The sequence below is a fragment of the Rana temporaria genome, chromosome 5 (genome assembly GCF_905171775.1).
Source record: "Rana temporaria chromosome 5, aRanTem1.1, whole genome shotgun sequence".
Lineage (NCBI taxonomy): Eukaryota > Metazoa > Chordata > Amphibia > Anura > Ranidae > Rana > Rana temporaria.
The window spans coordinates 192819707-192842580 of record NC_053493.1 but is presented as its reverse complement, the minus strand read 5'-3'; positions in this window follow the sequence as shown (position 1 = coordinate 192842580).

Genomic DNA, 22874 nt, shown 5'->3' with positions numbered 1-22874 from the left:
TATATATATATATATATATATATATATATATATATATATATATATATATATATATACACACACACACACACACAAATGCAGTCCAAAATGTATTCTGCCACATTTCTTTGGTAAAAATAACCCAAATCAGTATATATTATTTAATCTAAGTCCACAAACTATGGTATATATCTGAAAATCGATAAATCCTGATTTACTAATGCCTATCTCATTTCTTGGGGCCCTAAAATGCCAGAACAGTAGAAATACCCCCCCCCCCCCCCAGGTGATCCCTTTTTGGAAAGTAGACAGTCCAAGGTATTTAGTAAAAGGCACAGTGTTTTTTTTTTAAGTTGTAAATTAAAAAAAAAAAAAATCACATTTTTTTACATACTGTGGCAATGATCAGGGACATTGGCCCATATTCAAAAAGCTCTTACGCCGACGTATATCAAGTTACGCCGACGTAAGTGCAAATGTGCGTCGTCGTATCTGTGTGCAAGACCCACAAACAGACATGCGCCTAAAAATAAGTTTCACCCTGCCAATATAACTTGCTTACGCCGGCATAGAGTGGGCGCGCATTTATGCTGGGCGCATAGTGCTGCTCCCATTGATTAGCTATTCAAACATGCAAATGAGGGAAATACGGCAATTCGCAAACCTGCGTGCGCCCGACGCAGGCTACGAGACGCGCGCGTGAGTTGTACGTCCGGCGTAAAGTTATGCCCCATAAAGGAGGTGCAACCCAGCAGCAGACATGCAAAGGTCTGCACCAAGGAACACAAGCCGGCGCATTTTATGTTGGACGTGTGTCTGGCTGGGCGTAGGTTACTTTCACAGCGTACGCAGTGATCCGGCGTATCTTAGGCAGTTGTTCCGACGTGGTTGTGAGCAGGCGCAGGGGGATGCATCCACGTTACGGCGCATGCACAGTTCATTATAAGTACTTGTCTGGCGCTCGGCCCATCATTTGCATGGGGTCAAGCCTCATTTGCATGGGTCACGCCCACTTCCACCTACGCCGGCCTGCGCCTTTGATACCCACGCCACGCTGACGCAGCGTTGGGAGCACTGGCTTTCTGAATTCCATGCTTGCCTCTCTGCGCTCCGTCGGCGTAGCATACATGGGTTACTCTACGGCGGCGTAATGTGCGCCGTGCTCTCTGTGAATCTGGGCCAGTGTTTTTTTTTTCTTTTTTAACACACTGTGACCAGAGTAATATAATGTTACCATTGTTTTAATATTACGTTTGCTTATAGCAGTGAATTACATTTCTATAAGCAAGCATTTTACTGAATAAAAACTGATTCAGTTTGTTTTGTTGTGATTAGCTGTGATTGGTCAAAGCTAAATCACATGGTACAGATGGGCTGTGATTGGCCTTGTCTGTACAATGTGATCAAGTTGATCAATCACAGCTAGCAAACACAATTGTACACACTGGATGACATGAAAGGAAGCCATCCATTGTGTACAACTGTCATGTACCTGCTGTGATTGGTCACATGGTACCGGCAGCGAGCTGGTACACTGATCAGTCATCAGCTGTGTCCCATGTCATGTGACGTCCAGTCAGGATGGGAAAGCCACTGCCTGGCTGTCATTCTGCTATAGGCTGGGCTGGAAGGTGTTAACTATATATCGCAGACTTTGATTGATATTTTATATATATATATATATATATATATATATATATATTATATATATATATATATATATATATATATATATATACACACACACACACAGCTCCCAACTGTCCCTGATTTGGAGGGACTGTCCCTGATTTGGAACAAAGTCCCTCTGTCCCTCTTTCCTCCTTATCTCATTTTGGTCTGATCTATATAATTGTATATACAATTCACTTTTTATTCTTCAAAACATGTTTCCTAGTGCTGAGTATTTCATCCAATTACTTCATTTCTGCATTTTAGTGTTTCAAAGCCCAGTATAAAAGGAATAGTAGTGGTAAAAAAAAAAAAAGCACTTGTGGGTAAAATTTTTCTTTAAGGGGGCGTGGTAGGGGTTGTGTCCTATGCCTACATAGTTTTGCTAATATGTATCCCTCGTTCCAATCTCAAAAAGCTGGGAGGTATGCACATACAGTGTGTGTGTGTGTATATATATATATATATATATATATATATATATATATATATTAAGATTTGGGTGATTAAACTCAAGCGATAGGTGCAGTTACAATGAGTTACGCCAGTCTAAGACTGTATCTTAAGGGGTAGGGCAGCCCACTGTCAAAGTTGATACAGATAGCTTTTCCCATGTTGGGGGTTCTCACCATTACTGCAAAGGCATAGCATTCAGCATGAGTACTTCTGAAGGGTCTTCCTGACCATCAAACACATCCCAGTGGTATGTGCAAATGCTGAACTTTAGTTCTGCATCTTTCCTTGCAGCTCTCTAGCTGCACGTGTTCTTCCTGGACTCTCTGTACAGCCTACTGGCTGCCTCCATCCCATGTGGACTTCCTCTCAGGCTTGGGCCTTCCTCTGTCCCAACCAGACCTTGATGCACGGAGCATCTCACACAGCTCCCCTCAGACACATTGACCTCCCTCAGGAGGGTGGGGCCCTAAGCTATAAATCTGGCTCTATTATGAAGCAGCACACACCTGAATAATCAGTGTGCTTTCTTCTCTCAAAATCTGGTGTAAACCATCAATCTACTGAGTAGCAAAGGGTCACCCTGGTACATATCCCCCCTTTGTTTCCACAAGGACTTCAACTTGTCCAAACTTTTTTCTAAAGGGGCACTCCATCCACCTCTTTTTCTGGGTGTGCTTCCACAATGAACCGTTGGCTCCCACTAATTTCTCTACTGTTCCTTCTACCTTCTGACCTCAGAATCCTACATTTCTTTTTACTTATACCAGACTTACTCTCTCAGGACTGTAGGGGGCTTACCTTCATGGCACCTGTCAGGGACCTCTATCTCTCTCATTACCTGACTTAACCTTGACCAACACCATCTGTTTTCCAGGTTTTCAAGCCCCTGTATGGTTACTCTTGGCAACCAAACAATCTATGATCGACCCTGAATTGTATAAGTTACCATCAGTAGCTATTACACTTATCATTATCAGCATCACTCAGAACTCTTGTCCCATTATTTGCTAGGACAGTGTCTGTGAAGGGATCATATACAGGCTAGAAGTTACTCCCTATGGGAGCTTCATAAGCGACTGTTCTACCAATTGACTTTTTCCAACACAAATTTCTTTAACCATTTCTGTGCCTTCTGGTACTTTAATCTGCACTTCTTTGCGGGTGCGGGTCAGAATTGAGGCCACTGAGTGTTTATTACAATTAATTCAACACGCTTACTGTTGGGTCCCTCCTAGTGAGGTCATCCTAACAGCTAGCCAACCATCCCTCTAGCGCCCTCTTCCACACATATATCCCATTGCACAATATTTTTTAATATTTTGACCCAGAGGAGCAGCTTGGCACCTAAATAGTTAACATTGTTTCACACCGTGAAATTGGTATTAATTATTTACTTTTGGCGCGGAAACACACCCCACTTTCATTGCGGGTCAGAATTGCCACTACTGCCTCATCAGGTTTGGACCTTACCTTGACATGATGTCTAGCGGATTAGACAGTATACGTGCCACACCAGCAGGAATGCATCCCATCACACCATTAGACAAAGAGACTTCTAACATGTCTGTAATTTCTGATTTCTCTAGCAGTTCTCCCAAGTGCCTTCCGCAAACAAAATAGCTTCTGGAAGCACTCTCACTGAGATCTGTGAGACCACTTTCCATACTAGTAACCAACATTGCAGTAAGGTCGATGGTACCATCTGTCTCCACTGATTGGCAGCCTGGTACTGCGTAGGATAAATCTGTGATGTATACACGCAGGTGTACAGCGAAAGGGTTTTCACCAATTCCAACATTTTCCATTAAATCTGTTATTTCTAAACATCCCACATCTAAACACAGAACTTTAGGGACACTTCCCTTACTAGCAAATTTGAGGGGCTCATTTGCTATAGCTCAAGAGGCCGAGAAACTTAACCACTTAAGGACCGCCTACCGACGATATACGTTGGCAGAATGGCACGGCTGGGCACAATCACGTACATGTACGTGTCTCTTTAAGCCCAGCCGTGGTCTGAATCTCCGTGAAATCACGCGCGGACTCGATCCCCGCCGGTGTCCCGCGACCGGTCACCAAAGCTGAAGAACTGGGAGAAGTGTGTGTAAACACACCTTCCCCGTTCTTCATTGTGGCAGTGTGACAGTTAGAAACACATATGAGGTCACACTTAACCCCTAAAGTGCCCTCTAGTGGTTAACTCCTAAACTGCAATTGTCATTTTCACAGTAAACAGTGCATTTTTATAGCACTTTTTGCTGTGAAAATGACAATGGTCCCAAAAATGTGTCACAATTGTCCGATGTGTCCGCCATAATGTCGCAGTCACAAAAAAAATCGCTGATCGCCGCCATTAGTAGTAAAATAAAAATTATTTTAAAAAATGCAATAAAACTATCCCCTATTTTGTAAATGCTATAAATTTTGCGCAAATCAATCTATTATTGCGATTTTTTTAACAAAAATGTGTAGAAGAATACGTATCAGCCTAAACTGAGGGAAACAAATAGTTTTTTTATATATTTTTGGGGATATTTATTTTAGCAAAAAGTAAAAAATACTGCATTTTTTTCAAAATTGTTGCTCTATTTTTGTTTATAGCGCAAAAAATAAAACCGCAGAGGTGATCAAATACCACCAAAAGAAAGCTTTATTTGTGGGAAAAATAAGGACGCCAATTTTGTTTGGGAGCCACGTCGCACGACCGCGCAATTGTCAGTTAAAGCAACGTAGTGCGGAAACGCAAAAGGGAGCAAGGTCCTTAACCTACATAAAGGTCTGGGTCTTAAGTGGTTAAAGAAGCCTCCACTTCAGAGGCAATTGACACACCTTGCGGCTCCACTTGAGCACAGCCAACTGCAGGTGTCAAACTCATCATCACATTTTCAGCAACACTGATGCCGCGTACACACGATCATTTTTCGGCATGTAAAAAACAACGTTTTTCAGCCTCTAGAAAAAACAAATTTTTTTCCAACTTCATCATTAAAACGACGTTGCCCACACACGATCGTTAAAAAAAAAAATGCTCTAGCAAAGCGCGGTGACGTACAACACGTACAACGGCACTATAAAGGGGAAGTTCCATTCGGATGACGCCACCCTTGGGGCTGCTTTAGCTGATTTTGTGTTAGTAAAAGACGATTCGCGATTTTCTGTCTGTTACAGCGTGATGAATGTGCTTACTCCATTATGAACGGTAGTTTTACCAGAACGAGCGCTCCTCATCTCATAACTTGCTTCTAAGCATGCGGAGGTTTTTCACATCGTTTAAGCCCACACACGATCATTTTTTACAACCCGAAAAACGACATAGTTTAACCCCCCTGGTGGTATTCCCGAGTCTGACCCGGGGTGAGATTTTCATACCAAAAGCGGTAACGCCGAGTCAGACTCGGGCTTGCCTTGCTGCAGCAGCAGACAAAGTTACATTGTCCCTGGATCCAGCGATGCCACCGCGCTGTGTGAGCGAGCGGGACCTCGCTCGATTCACACAGTGTCCTCCTGTGCCGCCTATCTCCGTTCCCTGCGACGTTACGACGCAGGGGAGCGGAGAACGGCGCCAAATTCAAAAAGGTAAACAAACACATTACATACAGTATACTGTAATCTTATAGTCCCTAGTGGTCTGCCCAGTGTCCTACATGTACTTTTATATAATAACAACTGTTCTTTCTCCCTGCAAACTGTAGATTGTCCATAGCAACCAAAAGTGTCCCTTTATGTCAAAAATGGTTTTAGAGCAGCTAGAAAACAGCGATAATAAATTATAATCACTTGCAGAATTGTGCGATAGTGATTTGATGGGAAATTTGTCATAAAAAAACAAAAGTAATGACAGCGACAATTCTGCAACTGAGCAAATTTCAGTGATTTTGAGTTGATTACATTATTGAAATTTTTTTATTATAATTATATTATTATTTGTTATAATTATTTATAATTATTTATTATATTATAATTTATAATTTTGTTTTTAAAAAAATGTCATACTAGTCTCTTGTTTGGTCAGATTTAAGTGAGTTATTCCTAAAAATTACAGACCTACAGTATAAAATGCCAAATTTCCTTGCAAATAATGGTACCGCTTTCAGCACCTTTTTTCTGAAATAATCATACCGCCAGGGAGGTTAAAACGTTGTTAAAAAATGCAGCATGTTCGATTTTTTTTTTGTCGTTTTTCAGAACCTGAAAAATTATGTGAAGCCCACACACAATCATTTTAAATGACATTTCTTAAAAACGTTGTTTTTTACATGCCGAAAAATGATCGTGTGTACGCGGCATGAGCCTTTCAAAGGCAATATCCAGTACACTGTCACTCTGACACTCAATATTACTCATCTGTTTTGCTGTGGGAAAAAACATCTGCCATGTGCGTGCCCTTAACCGATCCTTCTAACTGGAGGTGGTTAACTTCTGCAACAGCCAACGCACCCATGACTACAGCCTCTGCAGACTCTTCGTTTACCACTAGAGTCCACCTCATGATTACCTTTATGGCCAAACTATCACAGTCTATCCTGTTTGTGCTCCAGTCACCAACGCTCCATAGCACTGTTCCATCTGCCCAAAGATACACAGGTGGACGGAGGGGCTCAACACCCTCTGAGACACTGCACTCAGTAATAGGTTTCCCAACATCATCATTATCCCCATTCCTGCCTGGTATAAGCTGCCTTAGCACATTAGCATTTTGAGACTGTAGGATACTTAGTAGATCACTTTTGTGAAACACACTCGTCTGTTGGGGCGGCTACACAGTTGTCCTGGGAAACCTCAAGCTCAGACACCAGACACTCCTGTGCACCTGTCATGGCTGCTAGGGACAATGGCACACATCTCTCAGTGGTCACCCCTGACATATCTGGATGCAGTACCACACATTCACCACCATGCACTGATGATGCTTCATTAAAGCTGAGGTTCACCCAAATAACATCTATATCAGACCAACTTCTTTATACTTCTAACATGTACAGTCTGCATTTTTTATTTTTATTTTTTTACGCTGTACATAGCGTATAATCTTTATTTGCAATCTGGCTTCCGGGTACTTCTCCCCGCGGGAGTAGGCGTTTCCAAGCTGAGGAGGAATGCCCTCTGGGAGGTCGCCCAGATGATTGACGTCCTTTCAGAAAAAGTTCACCCCGGCCCCCCATATTGCATAGGCGCGTTACGAGTCACGGCCTTTCCGAAAGAAGCCGAACATGAAGAAGCTCTATACGGCGCCTGCGCAGTCAGCTCTACATGGCTCCTAGTCGGTGTGCAGGCGCCGTTAAGAGCCGACTCGCAGCTCTGCATGTTTGGCTTCTTTCGGAAACGATGTGACTCGTGACGCGCCTACGCAATACGGGGGGCGGGGCCTTATCCGCCGGGGTGAACTTTTTCTGAAAGGACGTCAATCATCTGGGCGACCTCCCAGAGGACATTCCTCCTCAGCTTGGAAACGCCTACTCCCGCGGGGAGAAGTACCCGGAAGCCAGATTGCAAATAAAGATTATACGGTATGTACAAAAAAAATGCGGACTGTACATGTTAGAAGTATAAAGAATTTGGTCTGATATAGATGTTATTTGGGTGAACCTCCGCTTTAACTTCATAAGACTGTTCTGTTTCAGTCTTAGCAGACTTCTTCAACCCATTATTTACCTCAGCATTTTTAATCAGCTTAGTGCACCACACATATTAATTTCTATTACTTGTCTTACTTCTACACAGCACAATGCCTGAAGACAAGTTCTTATCAGACCTCAATCTTGCTGAGGATTCAGCATTAGCCCATGCTTCCCCACAACACAGCAGCAAGTCTCTCCTCACTGGATTTGCCACCACTTTACCAGCCTTAAACACACACACACACACACACAAACTCTCTCACACATGAAATAGGAACAGTCTTACCATTCCTGTTGGCAGGTGTTGGTAAGCTTCAATTGAGGGTTTAGTACCTTCTTGTGTGTGCTCTGACAGGCTAATGCCCCCACATGGTCACAATGTACAGTTGCAGCCTTTTTAAACTTTCCAATAACAAAAACAGGTTTCTTGTTGCAAGGGGTAACGGCAGACCCAAACACATGGTCAGACCACTTGAAGGATGCTGGATACTGTGCCTCCTTCTCTGGGCTGACCACTTCACACACACACAGGCATACACATCTTCACTTAGAATCTGAACCACATCTCTTCTGTAGCTCCTACTTTCTGCAGAACTTTTACAACGCTCCTGGCAGAACTTTTACAATGGTCTCCAGATTGGATACCTGTCGTAGTCATCTCCATTATAACTCATAAAGTGGTGCACCCCTTGGTACTTCTCTGTCAGAAAAGGCTGCACCATTTCATCCTAGCAGCCTCTAGGCCACCCTCTGTATGAAGCGATCATCACAAACTCATACAAAAATCCTCAACATGTTCAGAAGGCAACATAGGCTGTATGAAGTTAGCAGCACAGATTTCTCCCTTGTTGCCATCGGCAACCACTCCTATTTTCTCACCATTGCACTGATGGCTTGCTTTCCTTTTTTCTTTGCACCAGTCTGGGGCTTGTTCTGTCAGTAACAGCCACCCAGTCACAGAGACATCTCATCTCAGCTAATCTTGCTTCCTTTTTGAATTTTGACCCTCCCATCTCTGCTGTTAGGCACACAACAATTTTTAACACCGCGCCTTTTAACTTTTAAAATTTGGTGTACTGTTACACTTCCAGACTCTATTGCACTCTACTGCATTCACATTGCATTCACATTATGTGTTGCATACTTCAAAACACACAGTTTCTTGCTACTCACTGTTTTTGATCTGTGATGATCTGGAACCATTTATGCCCAGAGCTATCCTCCACCATATGTAAGATTTGAGTGTTTAAACGCAAGCGTTAGGTGCGTTTACAATAAGTTGTGCCAGTCCAAAACTGTAATTTAAGGGCATGGCGGCCAACTTTTAATAAAAAGTCCTGTCAAAGTTCATACAGATGGCTCTTCCCACGCAGGGTATTCTCACCATCACTGCAAAGACATAATATTCAGCCTCTTGGCTCTCTTGTAGAAGCTTTACTGCTCCGAGTGCCTCTGTAGGGTCTTCCTGATCCATAAAACATCTTTTGGTCTTCCGGGCTATCAAACACATCCCAGTGGTATGCGCAGATGCTGAACTTTAGCTCTGTGTCTTTCCTTGCAGCTCCTTAGCTCGACTTGTCCCTCCTGGACTCTCTGTACAGCACCTCCTTGCTGCTCCCGTCCCACATTGACTTCCTCTCAGGCTTGGACCTTCCCCTGGACCTTGATGCACAGCAGCATCTCACAGGCTCCCCACAGACACACTGACCTCCCTCAGGAGAGCAGGGCCCTGAGCTCTAACTCTGGCTCTATTATGAAACCAGCACACACCTGAATAATCAGCATGCTTGCTTCTCTTACAATCTGGGGTAAACCACTAATCTACCAAGTAGCATGGGGTCACCCTGCTACTATTGCTACTATATATATATATATATATATATATATATATATATATATATATATATTGTAACGTTCGGGGGCTATAGCTCGGTGGGATTAAGTGCACAAACCGTTCGACCTGAACATAAAAAGGCTTTTATTCATAGTCAACAAAAAATAAGGCTTTTCTCAGCACACAAGGAAAACTATAAACGAAAAGTCCACTTAGCTTCAGCATCAAATAAAGTCTGCTTATATTCAGCACCAAAAATAAATCAAAACAAAAGACATACAGTCCGTTGGTAGACGGGTCTTCGCCCCCTGTATTCCAAAAGTCCTCACTGTATTCTGAACAGCAGCTATCAGACTCCCAGCTTGTCTTCACAGGTGCAATCTCCACACTCCTTCACCACCTTCAGCATCACTTCCTGTTTAAATGGGTGGTTCTCTGGGAGGGTTAACACCTTGTGTGCTGGCTCCTCAGTGTTTAGGAGTGGAGGCTCTTTCCCACCCAAATAGCACTTTAGAGCCTCCAGAATTCCAGGCCCCAAATTACTCTATCAAGACAGAGAGAACTGCGAGCCAGTCCTCTCTGGATTAACTCTTACCTGGAATCCTTCACCCACTTTGGGTGACCCCCTGAACACTCTTCCCTCTATTTAAAGGGACCATAGCCCAAATAGTGGTGCTGTATAGCACCCGTCCAGGACCCAACCCTGGCGTCCTGTACAATATATATATATATATATATATTCTACTTTCCTTACAAACGCATAGCAAAAGGTACGTTTTCTGTTAGTAGGTTTTAGACATCAGTCACTGTGACATCAACCTTAGAGGTGGATCATTTTGCATTTCCAATAATACATTGCAGCAGCACATCTGCATAATAACATACTACTGCAACTGTAAACTCAGGCCCGGAGGAAAAATCCAAAAGGAATAGAAGATGGGACAGAATGATGGATTAGGTTAAAAGGGGCATTGAGGACAGGGGTGAAGATTTTGGAGAGTTTGAAGGATGCAAAAAGGAGGGGTTCTGACCTGATTGGTGAAGTGGACAAGATTTGAGGGGTCTGTAGGAGGTTGTAGGTAGGATGGTCCCAAGAAAGTTTCAGTAAGAAGATTGCAGACATTAGGGAATCTCCCCATTCTAACTCCCCTGTATTTATTGGTGGTTTCTGTCCTGTCATGGGTACGTTGCTAGGAGATTGGGGATCTATCACAGCAGCTGGCAGGGTTCAAGGCCCTAGAAGTTAGGCAGTTGTAAAGGTCAATAGGTTGGGGACCAGTCTTGGGTACAGCTTCCCTTAAGTTAGTACCTTTATAACAGTAAATGGTGTACCTGACCCTGTCTTCAAGTCGGTTGTATGTGGCTGGAGGCCTACTTTTATGGGTCATAGGTATTACTTGGTTGCCTACAAGGGGTCTTAAAACTCCAGTACACATTCAGTCTTTTGCAGGTTATTTTTTATGTAAATGTGTTATTTATATGGTTATTTAATTTGTTATTTATAATTATAATTTTGGTAAATAAAGTGGCTGCTGTGGCCATTAAATTGCAGTTCGTGTCAGTCTTATATGGTGGTAGGGTTGGTAATGTATTAACTGGGCAGCTTGGGAGAAGGAATGAACTTCATCTGTTATACCCTAGTCAAGTCAGACACACTGTTCAATCAACAATACATATGACAGAGATGAATTGGCTTTATTTTTTATTTTTTTGCAGCAACTGATGTTTTGATACCCTTGCTATCATTAACGTTGCCTTTTCTAAAACCTCAAAACTTTTTGTTACATAGTTAATCTGGTTGAAAAAAGACACAAGTCCATCCAGTTCAAACAAAATAAAAAGTGTTTTCACTGAAATGGTGTTTGTCAGAGCCATTTCTACTACCATGCTTTTTCTAGATTATCACAACCTTTTTTTGTGTTTTGTTTTAAAGCCAACTACTCCCAAACACTACTACGGTCATAAGGGGTACATTTATAAAACAGTAAATGTAACATTCACCAAACATTCACTGCCGGTGAATCTTCCTGGTGCACATGCATTCAATTTGGTAACTGTCATATATCATATACACTGTTAATAAATTCACTCCCCAGTGCGACTGAGAGAAAGCTTGAAACTTTCCATTAAAAGGTTACCATTTTTAGGACATATTATTAATATTGTCTACTGAAAGTCAAATGTTACATAGTTACTCTGGGCCAGATTCTTATCAGTTTGGTTGCCCTTCTCTGCACTTTCTCCAGTTCCCCCGATATCCTTTTTGAGAACTGGAGCTTAAAACTGAACTGCATATTCCAGATGAGGTATTACTAATGATTTGTACAGGGGCAAAATGATATCTCTCTGGAGTCCATACCTCTCTTAATACAAGAAAGGACTTTGCTCGCTTTGGAAACCGCAGCTTGGCATTGCATGCCATTATTGAGCTTATGATCTACCAAAACCCCCAGATCCTTCTACATTAAAAGGTTACCATTTTTAAGACATATTATTAATATTGTCTACTGAAAGTCAAATGTTACATAGTTACTCTGGGCCAGATTCTTATCAGTTTGGTTGCCCTTCTCTGCACTTTCTCCAGTTCCCCCGATATCCTTTTTGAGAACTGGAGCTTAAAACTGAACTGCATATTCCAGATGAGGTCTTACTAATGATTTGTACAGGGGCAAAATGATATCTCTCTGGAGTCCATACCTCTCTTAATACAAGAAAGGACTTTGCTCGCTTTGGAAACCGCAGCTTGGCATTGCATGCCATTATTGAGCTTATGATCTACCAAAACCCCCAGATCCTTCTCCACTACGGATCCCTCCAGTAGACATGTGCACTGCCAAAAAAAATCGTTTTTTTCGTTTATGTTATTTTTATTTTTTTTTCAGAAATTTGGGAAATTAAAAAAAAAAATCGTTTTTGTTTTTTTCTTTTTTCGGAAATTCGGGAAAATCGAAAAAACATTTTTTGGCGTTTTATTGAAAAATTAGAAATTTGAAAATTAGAAATTCGAAAATGAAAAATTCTAAAATTGAAAAATTCTAAAAATAAAAAAATCGAAAATTTGAGAATTCTAAAAATAAAATATTCGGAAATTCGAATATTTTAAATTTGAAAATTTTAAATTTGAAAATTTTAAATTTGAAAATTTTAAATTTGAAAATTCGAGATTTGAAAATTCGAAATTTGAAAATTCTAAAAATAAAGAAAATTCGAAAATTCGAAAAGTAAAAAATTCGAAATTTCTAAAATTCGGAAATTCTAAAATTCTAAAATTTGAAAATAAAAAAAAAGATAAATTTTCGTATTTCCGAATTTCCGAAAATCCGAATTTCCGAAATTCGGAAATACGAAAATTCGGAAATGAAAAAATTCGGAAATACGAAAATTCGGAAATTTTAAATTCGGAAATTCGAAAATTCTAAATTTCGGAAGTCCGAAAATTCGGAAATACGAAAATTTCGGAAATAGGAAAATTTCGGAAATACGAAAATTAGGATTTTCGGAAATCCGAAAATTCGTATATTCGGAAATTCAAGATTTTCGGAAGTCCGAAAATTCGGAAATAAAAAATTTGTTAATACGAAAATTCGGAATTAACGAATTTCCGAATTTTAATTAAAAAACGAATTAGAAACTAAACGAATTGCACATGTCTACCCCCCAGTTGTATTCCTCCTAGTATGTATGATGTGTTAAAATCTTCCATAAAAATATAGATATAGCATTGATGTCATCAGTCTTACAACAACAATATATATATATTGTATATGTATATGTGTGTGTATTACTATAGCAGGGCATGCTTTACTTTTGTGCTGGGACTAAAATACAAAACAGGCAGCAGAAAGCCAGTGATAACGGTAATACTAAAATTGACTATTTTTAGTAAAATAGCTTGTAATTTTTTCACTTGACACTGTTCTCTCCTATTGTATCTAGGAAAGAGCTAATCTGCCTAGGTTCAAGTCAGAGACAAACTAAGCAAGAATTCTAAAAACTCAGTGCCAAAACCCTATTGAAATCTATGGGATGCAGATTTTGATAATAAATTCAGGTTAATCCTAAGGCAATTAGACACGCTATTGTCAAAAAAAGGGCCTTGAGAAATGGGTTTTGCCATTAGGGGCATGTACCAATGCAAAAAAAATAAATAAATAAGAAAAACTGTACAGCAATGAGAAGGTTTCCAATGTGGCTTTGAGGGGCAACATTTAAAACACACATCCTTTAAATAAAATGCTTGATGGATGCCTCAAAGCTTCTTATGGTGTTCTGAAACAGTACCATTTTCCGACAGTCTCAGTGACAACATACAAAATACAACTCATATTTGGCTGTGGAATTTATTTTACAATTAGCTTGCCTTTCATACAGAAGCATCCCAGTCTGAACAATTGCAGTTAGGATGTAATAATAAAAAAAAAGGAGAAAATTACATTGGTTTCTTTCCAAAATTCCACCCAGACCCTTATCTAGGCATGCAGTTGGGGTATTCAGGCATGCAGCTGGGGTGGCAAGGAAAGGGAGGGCAGCGAATATGCACACCCTTCTTGTATCAGACCAGACCACATGCCTTTTTGCATTGGTGGGTTATTGCATGAGGGGGGTGGCACAGCTTCTCTCTCTTGTAAAGCACACCCTTGTTCCAATGTTGAGGGGCAAAGTCCCCTTCTCCACCTCTGAAACCCAAAATGTTGAGGGTAATAAGGAGGAACTTATAGTGGAATCTGAAAGCCTCCTTCATAATAAGGGGATGCCTATATATTCATTTACCAATTAGTGTGCCTTACCAATTCCCACAAAGAGGTATATAGTTAAATAGTCAGGTTGAAAAAGGACACAAGTCTATCCAGTTCAACCAACAGAAAAAAAAAAGAAAAATATAAAATCTACATATACAGTATTTTTTACCCCCAGCTGATCCAGAAGAAGAAAAAAAACAAATTGTGATCCAAATTGCTCCAGCAGGGGGGTATGGGGGGAATTCCTTCACCATTCCCTGGTGCTATCACTTTTAAATGTTAGCATCTAGTTATTATATTTTGTGCATTTAGGAATCTATATCTAGACCTTTTTTTTCTTTTTTTCATAATCTGCTGAGTTGGTAGGGACTTGTTCTTGAGGGAGTCTATTCCATATTTTCGTAGTTCTTATTGTAAAATTGGTGATGAGCCGAACACCCCGCGATTCGGTTTGCAGCAGAACATGTGAACAGGCAAAAAATGTGTTCAAACACGTGAACACGGTTAAAATATATGGGACACGGATGTGAAAAATCAAAAGTGCTAATTTTAAAGGTTAATATGCAAGTTATTGCCAAAAAAGTGTTTGGGGACCTGGGTCCTGCCCCAAGGGACATGCATCAATGCAAAATATTTGTTTTTTTTAAAACGGCCGTCTTTTTGGGAGCAGTGATTTTAATAATGCTTAAAGTGAAACAATAAAAGTGAAATATTCCTTTAAATTTTGTACCTGGTGGTGTCTATAGTATGCCTGTAAAGTGATGCATTTTTCCCATCTTTAGAACAGTCCCTGCGCAAAATGACATTTCTAAAGAACAAAAAAGTAATTTAAAACTACTTGCGCCTGTAATGAATTGTTGGGTCCCAGCAATACAGATACAAGTCATTGCAAAAAACAGTATGGGTTTCCCTCCAGTCCATTACCAGGCCCTTTGGGGAACCATGAACTAAAATGAAAAAAAAAATGCATTGGGGTCCCGCCGAATTCCATACCAGGCCCATCAGGTCTGGTATGGATATTAAGGGGAACCCTGTGCCAGTTTTTTTTTTTCTTTTAAACCCCCTTCAGGTGTGGTATTGATTATTATTTATTTTTTTAAATTGTATTTTATTGAAAAGCTCCAGAAGAATACATAACAAACAATATATGTATGTTTAATTACAGAAATCAAACAAACATTGGAATAAGAGAAAGAAGGACAGAGGTGGATATACAATATAGACAAATATAACACCAATAGAAACAATTACAAAAGAAGAAGAAGAAGAAGAAGAAGAAGAAGAAGAAGAAGAAGAAGAAGAAGAAAAAAATAAAAAAACATGTTGATCAACAGGCAGAAATGGCTACCGAAAAAAAAAGGCTATGGCCAGTAATGTTTGAAAGAAAGCTGGGTAAACACCTGGTGGAAAGATTCAGGGGGGGGGTGTATAAGCAGTGGGCTACTATGAATAACCAGATCCACAGAGAGAGTGGGAAGATGGGTGTTGACGGGATGACAAGGAGCTATATGTAGGATACATATCTTGTCGAACCTGTCAACAGCATCCTTTACCATGGCCATCATATGCTCCATTCTGCATATATCCTTGATACCTTGGAAAGCTGAGCTTAGGTTGGAGGCAGGTTAGAAGGTTTGAAGAAATGCTGTAAAGTAAAAATGCTTTAAGAAAAGATATAGTTCAATTGTTTGTAATTACATTACAAAATCTAAATCAAATCCATATTTGGTGTGACTACCCTTTGGCTTCAAACCAGCATCAATTCTTACACTTGCACACTTTGTACACTTGCAAAAAAGTGTACAAAGGATTGGAGTGAGGTGTATGATTAAAGTGGAGAACCACACAAAAATGGAACCTCCGGTGTCACATATGTCACCTGTGAGGGGGGAGAGGAGTGCCCCCACTTCCGGACATAGACCCCCACATTATCATCAGTGTGCAGGCACTAACACCTGTTCAGCTTATCTGACCCAATTCATATGAAAGGGGTCCACTGCCTTTGGTAAGCCTCCCTTTTAGCAAGATCACTTCGGGTGCAAATGTATTAATGGTGGTGGCTGTAGCAACACTCAAGATCCGTTTTTGCATGCTCCAATGATCGTTTGGATTTGTCAATAAGCACACATGGACTGTTTTATTTAATTTTGCATATGGTTTTGAGTACCGCAATAAGACGCACTATTTGGATAGTGTTTTTTTGGACTTTCACTGAGGTCACCAGTGTGTGTGCTATATTAGCACAGTGATTGCATATGGTCAAATCGAGATATTAATTGTTTAGACATTAGAGTGTATCACATACACATTTCCCACATATACCATTTGGGATCACGTTTTCAACACCCCATTAGAGGTATTTTTTTACTAGCGCCCTCTTCCCCCATTAGACCCCCACATTATCTGCGGGAGTCTACACCATGTCTGGCGCCCCCGCTGTCTCCTGGGAGACATACAGGTTCCAGAAGACAGCAGGGACCAGTGTCAGTGTGCTGCGCGAGTCGCGAATGCGCAGTAGGGAACTAGGAAGTGAATATCTTAGCAATTTTATGAGTGCTGCATTCCTCCTGAAAGACTTTTTTTAATTGTGTTTTTTTCTTTTCAGAGTCTGTTTAACCACTTCAATACCAGGCACTTATACACCTTCCTGCCCAAGCCAATTTTCAGCTTTCAGTGCTGTCGCAATTTGAATGATAATTACGCAGTCATGCTACACTGTACCCAAACAAATTTTTTATCATTTTGTTCCCACAAATAGAGCTTTATTTTGGTGGTATTTGATCACCTCTGCGGTTTTATTTTTTTGCGCAACAATTAAAAAAAGAGCGAAAATTTGGAAAAAAAAAAGTTTTTCTTTGTTTCTGTTAATTATTTTTTGTAAATAAGTACCCTTTCTTCTTCAATGATAGGCACTGATATGTCGGCACTGAAGAGCAATGATAAGGCGGCACTGATGGGCACCGATGAGGTGGCACTGATAGGCAGCACTGATAGGTGGCACTGGTATGCGGCACTGATGGGCACTCATAGGTGGCACTGATGGTCACTCATAGCTGGCACTGATGGGCACTCATAGGTGGCACTGATGGGCACTCATAGCTGGCACTGATGGGCACTCATGGGCGGCACTGATGGGTACTCATTGGCGGCACTGATGGGTACTTATGGGTGGCACTGATAGGTGGCATGGGTGGGCACTGATAGATGGGCACTGATGGGCACAGATGGGTACTGATAGGTGGCACTGATGACACTGGTGGGTGGCATTGCTGGGCATCACAAATTTTGTTTGTGCCATGATGGTGCCAGTCAGTGCCCATTTGTGGCATATGTTATGCATGCAATGTTATGGATTCATTTGTACATGTGGATGGCCATTGGGGACTTACATGGCCATCCACATGTTAGGTGCTTCCCTGGTGGTCCTGGGCGGCATCCTGGTGGTCCAGTGTGGGCAATATGAGGGGGGCTGCGCTGATAAACAATCAGCGCAAACCACCCCTGTCAGGAGAGCCACCGAACGGCTCTACTCTACTCGCATCTGTCAGACGCGAGTGAGGAAAAGCCGATCAGCGGCTCTTCCTGTTTACATCGTGATCAGCCGTGATTGGACACGGCATATGGGAGAAAAAAGGATGCTCTGATAGTGAAGTACTGCTAAAAATGTGGGGTGTTTATTAACCTCCCTGGAGGTATGATTATTTCAGATTTTAGGTGCTGAAAGCGGTACCGTTATTTTGCAAGGAAATTTGGCGTTTTATATTGTAGGCCTGTAATTCTTAGGATTAACTCACTTAAATCTAGTAGGCATCCCAGATATGAAAAAGTTTGAAAAACAAAATTATAAATTATAATATAATAAATAATTATAACAAATAATAATATAATTATAATACAAATTATTCAATAATGTAATCAACTCAAAATCACTGAAATTTGCTCAGTTGCAGAATTGTCGCTGTCATTGCTTTTATTTTTTTATGACGAATTTCCCCACAAATCGCTATCACTCAATTTTGCAAGTGATTATAATTTATTATCGCTATTTTCTAGCTGCTCTAAAACCATTTTTGACATAAAGGGACACTTTTGGTTGCTATGGACAATCTAAAGTTTGCAGGCAGAAAGAACAGTTTTTATTATACAAAAATACATGTAGGGCACTGGGCAGACCACTAGGGACAAGGGGGGTGTGTATTTTTTTACATACAGTACTGTAATCTATAGGATTACAGTATACTGTATGTAATGTGTTTGTTTACTTTTTTGAATTTGGCGCCGTTCTCCGCCCCCGTGCATCGTAACGTCGCAGGGAACGGAGATCGGCGGCACACAGGGACACTGTGTGAATCGAGCGAGGACCAGCTCGCCCACACAGCGGGGAGGCATCGTAGGATCCAGGGACAAGGTAAGTAACTTTGTCTCTGGCTGCTGCGAGGCGAGCCCGAGTCTGGCTCGGGGATACCGCTTTTGGTACAAAAATCTTACCCCGAGCCAGACTCGGGAATACCGCCAGGAGGGTTAAATAATAAAAGTGGACTCGTACATAAAAGAGATGTAACAATTGCAAAATAGGTTGTGGGACGCAGCGTGTCAGCGCCGTCTTACTGTTTCTCTGGTGGCTTCCGGCTAGCAGTGGTGTCACGTGATCCCGAATCGCTACGGCGTTACGTCATGTACCTCGTGACTTCATCAAGGGGTACCTTTGTCCCTAGTGGTCTGCCCAGTGCCCTACATGTACTTGTATATAATAAAAACTGTTCTTTCTGCCTGCAAACTGTAGATTGTCCATAGCAACCAAAAGTGTCCCTTTATGTCAAAAATGGTTTTAGAGCAGCTGGAAAACAGCGATAATAAATTATAATCACTTGCAGAATTGAGCGATAGCAATTTGTGGGGAAATTCGTCATAAAAAATAAAAGTAATGACAGCGACAATTCTGCAACTGAGCAAATTTCAGTGATTTTGACTTGATTACATTTTTGAATAATTTTTATTATAATTATATTATTATTAGTTATAATTATTTATAATTATTTATTATATTATAATTTATCATTTAGTTTTTTTCAAACTTTTTCATACCCGGGATGCCTACTAGACTCTTGTTTGGTCAGATTTAGGTGAGTTATTCCTAAGAATTACAGGCCTACAATATAAAACGCCAAATTTCCTTGCAAAATAATGGTACCGCTTTCAGCACCTAAAATCTGAAATAATCATACCGCCAGGGAGGTTAATAAACACCCCACATTTTTAGCAGTACTTCACTATCGGAGCATCCTTTTTTTCTCCCATATGCTTACTGAGCATTGAGCTTTTAGATCTGCCACATACTCTGGGATCAGAATTAACCATAGCGGCAGGAGCTCATCACAGAGGACATCATTGGGAAACATCTTGGTGCTTATCCCCGGATACGCTTACACCCATGCTACATGCCTGTATTTCATTACAACAAGGTGAGAGTTTTGGGAGACTAATGTTGGATACCTCTTCATTTGTACTGTGATCCTTTACAGCCATCGCTTACCCATTGATGCCCTTGATGCCATTGATTGAAGGACATTGCTCCTATTTAGGACTTTGCACACTCCTTTGTATTTATTGGGTCACCTGTGCCAGTTCACAGTTTTGCACTTTTTTATTAATTGTCGCACTTGTCATTGATTGTTTCACTAGTTATTTATTTTCATGTTATGTGATAGTCTTCACGAGATATTGCCTATCGACTAGTGGTTGCTAGATTGTTAGGCAGTTGTGGTGGTTATCAGTTTCACCACAGTGTGTAGCGCTTATCTCACCTTTTTTACACGTCAATATGCTATTGACCGGGCGGGAAGTGGTTAAATCTCCTTTTTGGCCCATTTTGCTTGAGGAAAAAAGATGCCTCTTAATTATGTATACCTTGATATAGGGTGCTGATATCCTTAGGCCACACCCTCCCTAATTACACAAATACACATCACCTGATATGCTTAAATCCAATAAGCATTCAAGTTTATACAGCCTGGAGTTGGGTAATATATATAAAATGATGATTTGGTCAAAATACTCAATTGCTTAATAATTGTGCACACGGTGTATATATGGGGGCATATCCACAAAGATCTGCCCCGGCGCAGCGTATCTGAGCTACGCTACGCTGCCGTAACTTACTTTTTTTGGTTTGAATCCTGAAAGAAATTGCGCCGTAAGTTACAGCGGCGTAGTGTATCTCTCGCGGCGTAAGGGCGCGGAATTCAAATTGGGCGGGTAGGGGGCGTGTTTCAATTAAATGAAGCGCGTCCCCGTGCCGAACGAACTGCGCATGCACCGTCCCTAAATTTCCTGCCGTGCATTGTGCTAAATGACGTCGTAAGGACGTCATTGTTTTGATGTGGACGTAAATTACGTCCATCCCGATTCACGGACAACTTACGGCAACAATTTTTTTTTTTCAAATTAAACGCGGGAACGACGGCCATACTTAACATAGCAGGTTTAACTATACGCCACCAAATAGCAGGCTTAACTATACGCCGAAAAAAGCCGACTAGAGACGACGTAAAAGAATGCTACGGCCGCTCGTACGTTCGTGGATCGTCGGAAATAGCTAATTTGCATACTCAACGCGGAAAACGACGTGAACGCCACCCAGCGGACGAAGGCGTACGAAGACGTACGCCTGTCGGATCTAACCCAGATGCCGTCGTATCTTGTTTGGAGGATTCAAAACAAAGATACGACGCGGGAAATTTGAAAGTACGCGGGCGTACTCGCTTTGTGGATCTGCCCCATGCTCTTTTTCATTTTTCTATCAGTTCTATCATTTTACAATTCTAAAAGCCAAATGGCAAATTGGCAAATGAGGTAAACATTTTTTTCTAAGGCTGCACTCTATACAGTTATAAAATACACAAATTAATGCAGCTATATAAACAAATTAAATTATGTTGTTATTGTAAGCAGTGTAAGTACCTACATTTGAAATTCACAGTGCACAGTACAGTATACAATACAGCAGAGCTCACGGAAAAGGGTGGGAGAAGCAGAAAAAGCCAGTCAAATGTGTTACAGTGCAATGGTCACACTGTGGGAAACGCAGTAAAAAAGTGCTGAAATGTTTCCGTATTTTCCCACGGCTGTGGTAAATGTAGGCAGGGTGTACATGAAACCTTTGGTAGTTTACTTGTTTGCCTACAGTTCAGCTTTAAATAGTTTAGAAGCAGTGGCGGCTGGGGCTCAACATTTTTGGGGGGGCGCAAATGTAAAAAAAAATGAAAAAAGAAAAAAATTGCAGCCTCACTGTGCCCATCAAATGCAGCCACTGTGGCATCAATTGTCACCACTGTGCCATGCCATCAAACGCAGCCACTGTGCCATCAATTATCACCACTGTGCCATGCCATCAAATGCAGTCACTATGCCATCAATTCGCACCACTGTGCCATGCCATCAAATGAAGTCACTGTGCCATGCCATCAAACGCAGCCACTGTGCCATCAATTATCCCCACTGTGCCATGCCATCAAATGCAGTCACTGTGCCATGTCATCAAACGCAGCCACTGTGCCATCAATTATCACCACTGTGCCATGCCATCAAATGCAGTCACTATGCCATCAATTCACACCACTGTGCCATGCCATCAAACACAGTCATTGTGCCATGCCATCAAACGCAGCCGCTGTGCCATGCCATCAAACGCAGTCATTGTGCCATTCCATCAAACGCAGCCGCTGTGCCATGCCATCAAACGCAGTCACTCATCAAACGCAGCCGCTGTGCAATGCCATCAAACGCAGTCACTGTGCCATGCCATGCAATGCATGAATGAATGTTATTTTCAGTGGCAGTGCGGAGCCAGAGGGGGCGGTGCTCCAGCGCCCTCTATGGACAGACCGCCACTGTTTAGAAGATTAAGTAACTGACCAAGACATTGGACTCACACTTGATTCGGATGCGGCTGACAACAGGGGTCTTCCCTGTTCTCCATTTCAGGGACAAATCAGACCCAAATCTTTGCATGAATTTGGACCTGAAATGGAGCCAAAGACCGACCCCTGTGCAATCTGCTCTGCAGCCACCCCGAAGATGTGTGAACCGACTCCATTGAGAGCCGGTCAAAGTCTCCTGTGATGCAAATTGGATGCAGGGAAATTCGCATAAGTGCGAACCTAGCCTGAAACCTGATGAAAAATCATTACTGTGAAGTGTGTGTGCGTGTATTTTTATTTTTCACAGGAGCCTTATAACTGTATGGGGTAGAATATATTCACACATATCTATTCTATAGTCTTGTTAATTTTGAAGTTATTATAGCATTTTGTCCTTCCAAAATAGTTTATGGTTTTGCAGTTCATAATTTAGATGGGATTAGTAAGCAATTACAATTATGTGTTATTATTATGATAATTATTAATAACAGTTTATAAGTATGTCACATTATTTTATACCACATTGGGTGGTTAAGGAACAGTTTAGAAACAGCATCCATCAGAAATCAGTTTCACTTAAAAATAGTGAAGTGCTTTCCCTTATATAAAGTCTTAGTCAGCTCAGCTTTAGGGCATGACATCTAATTACAGGGCATGA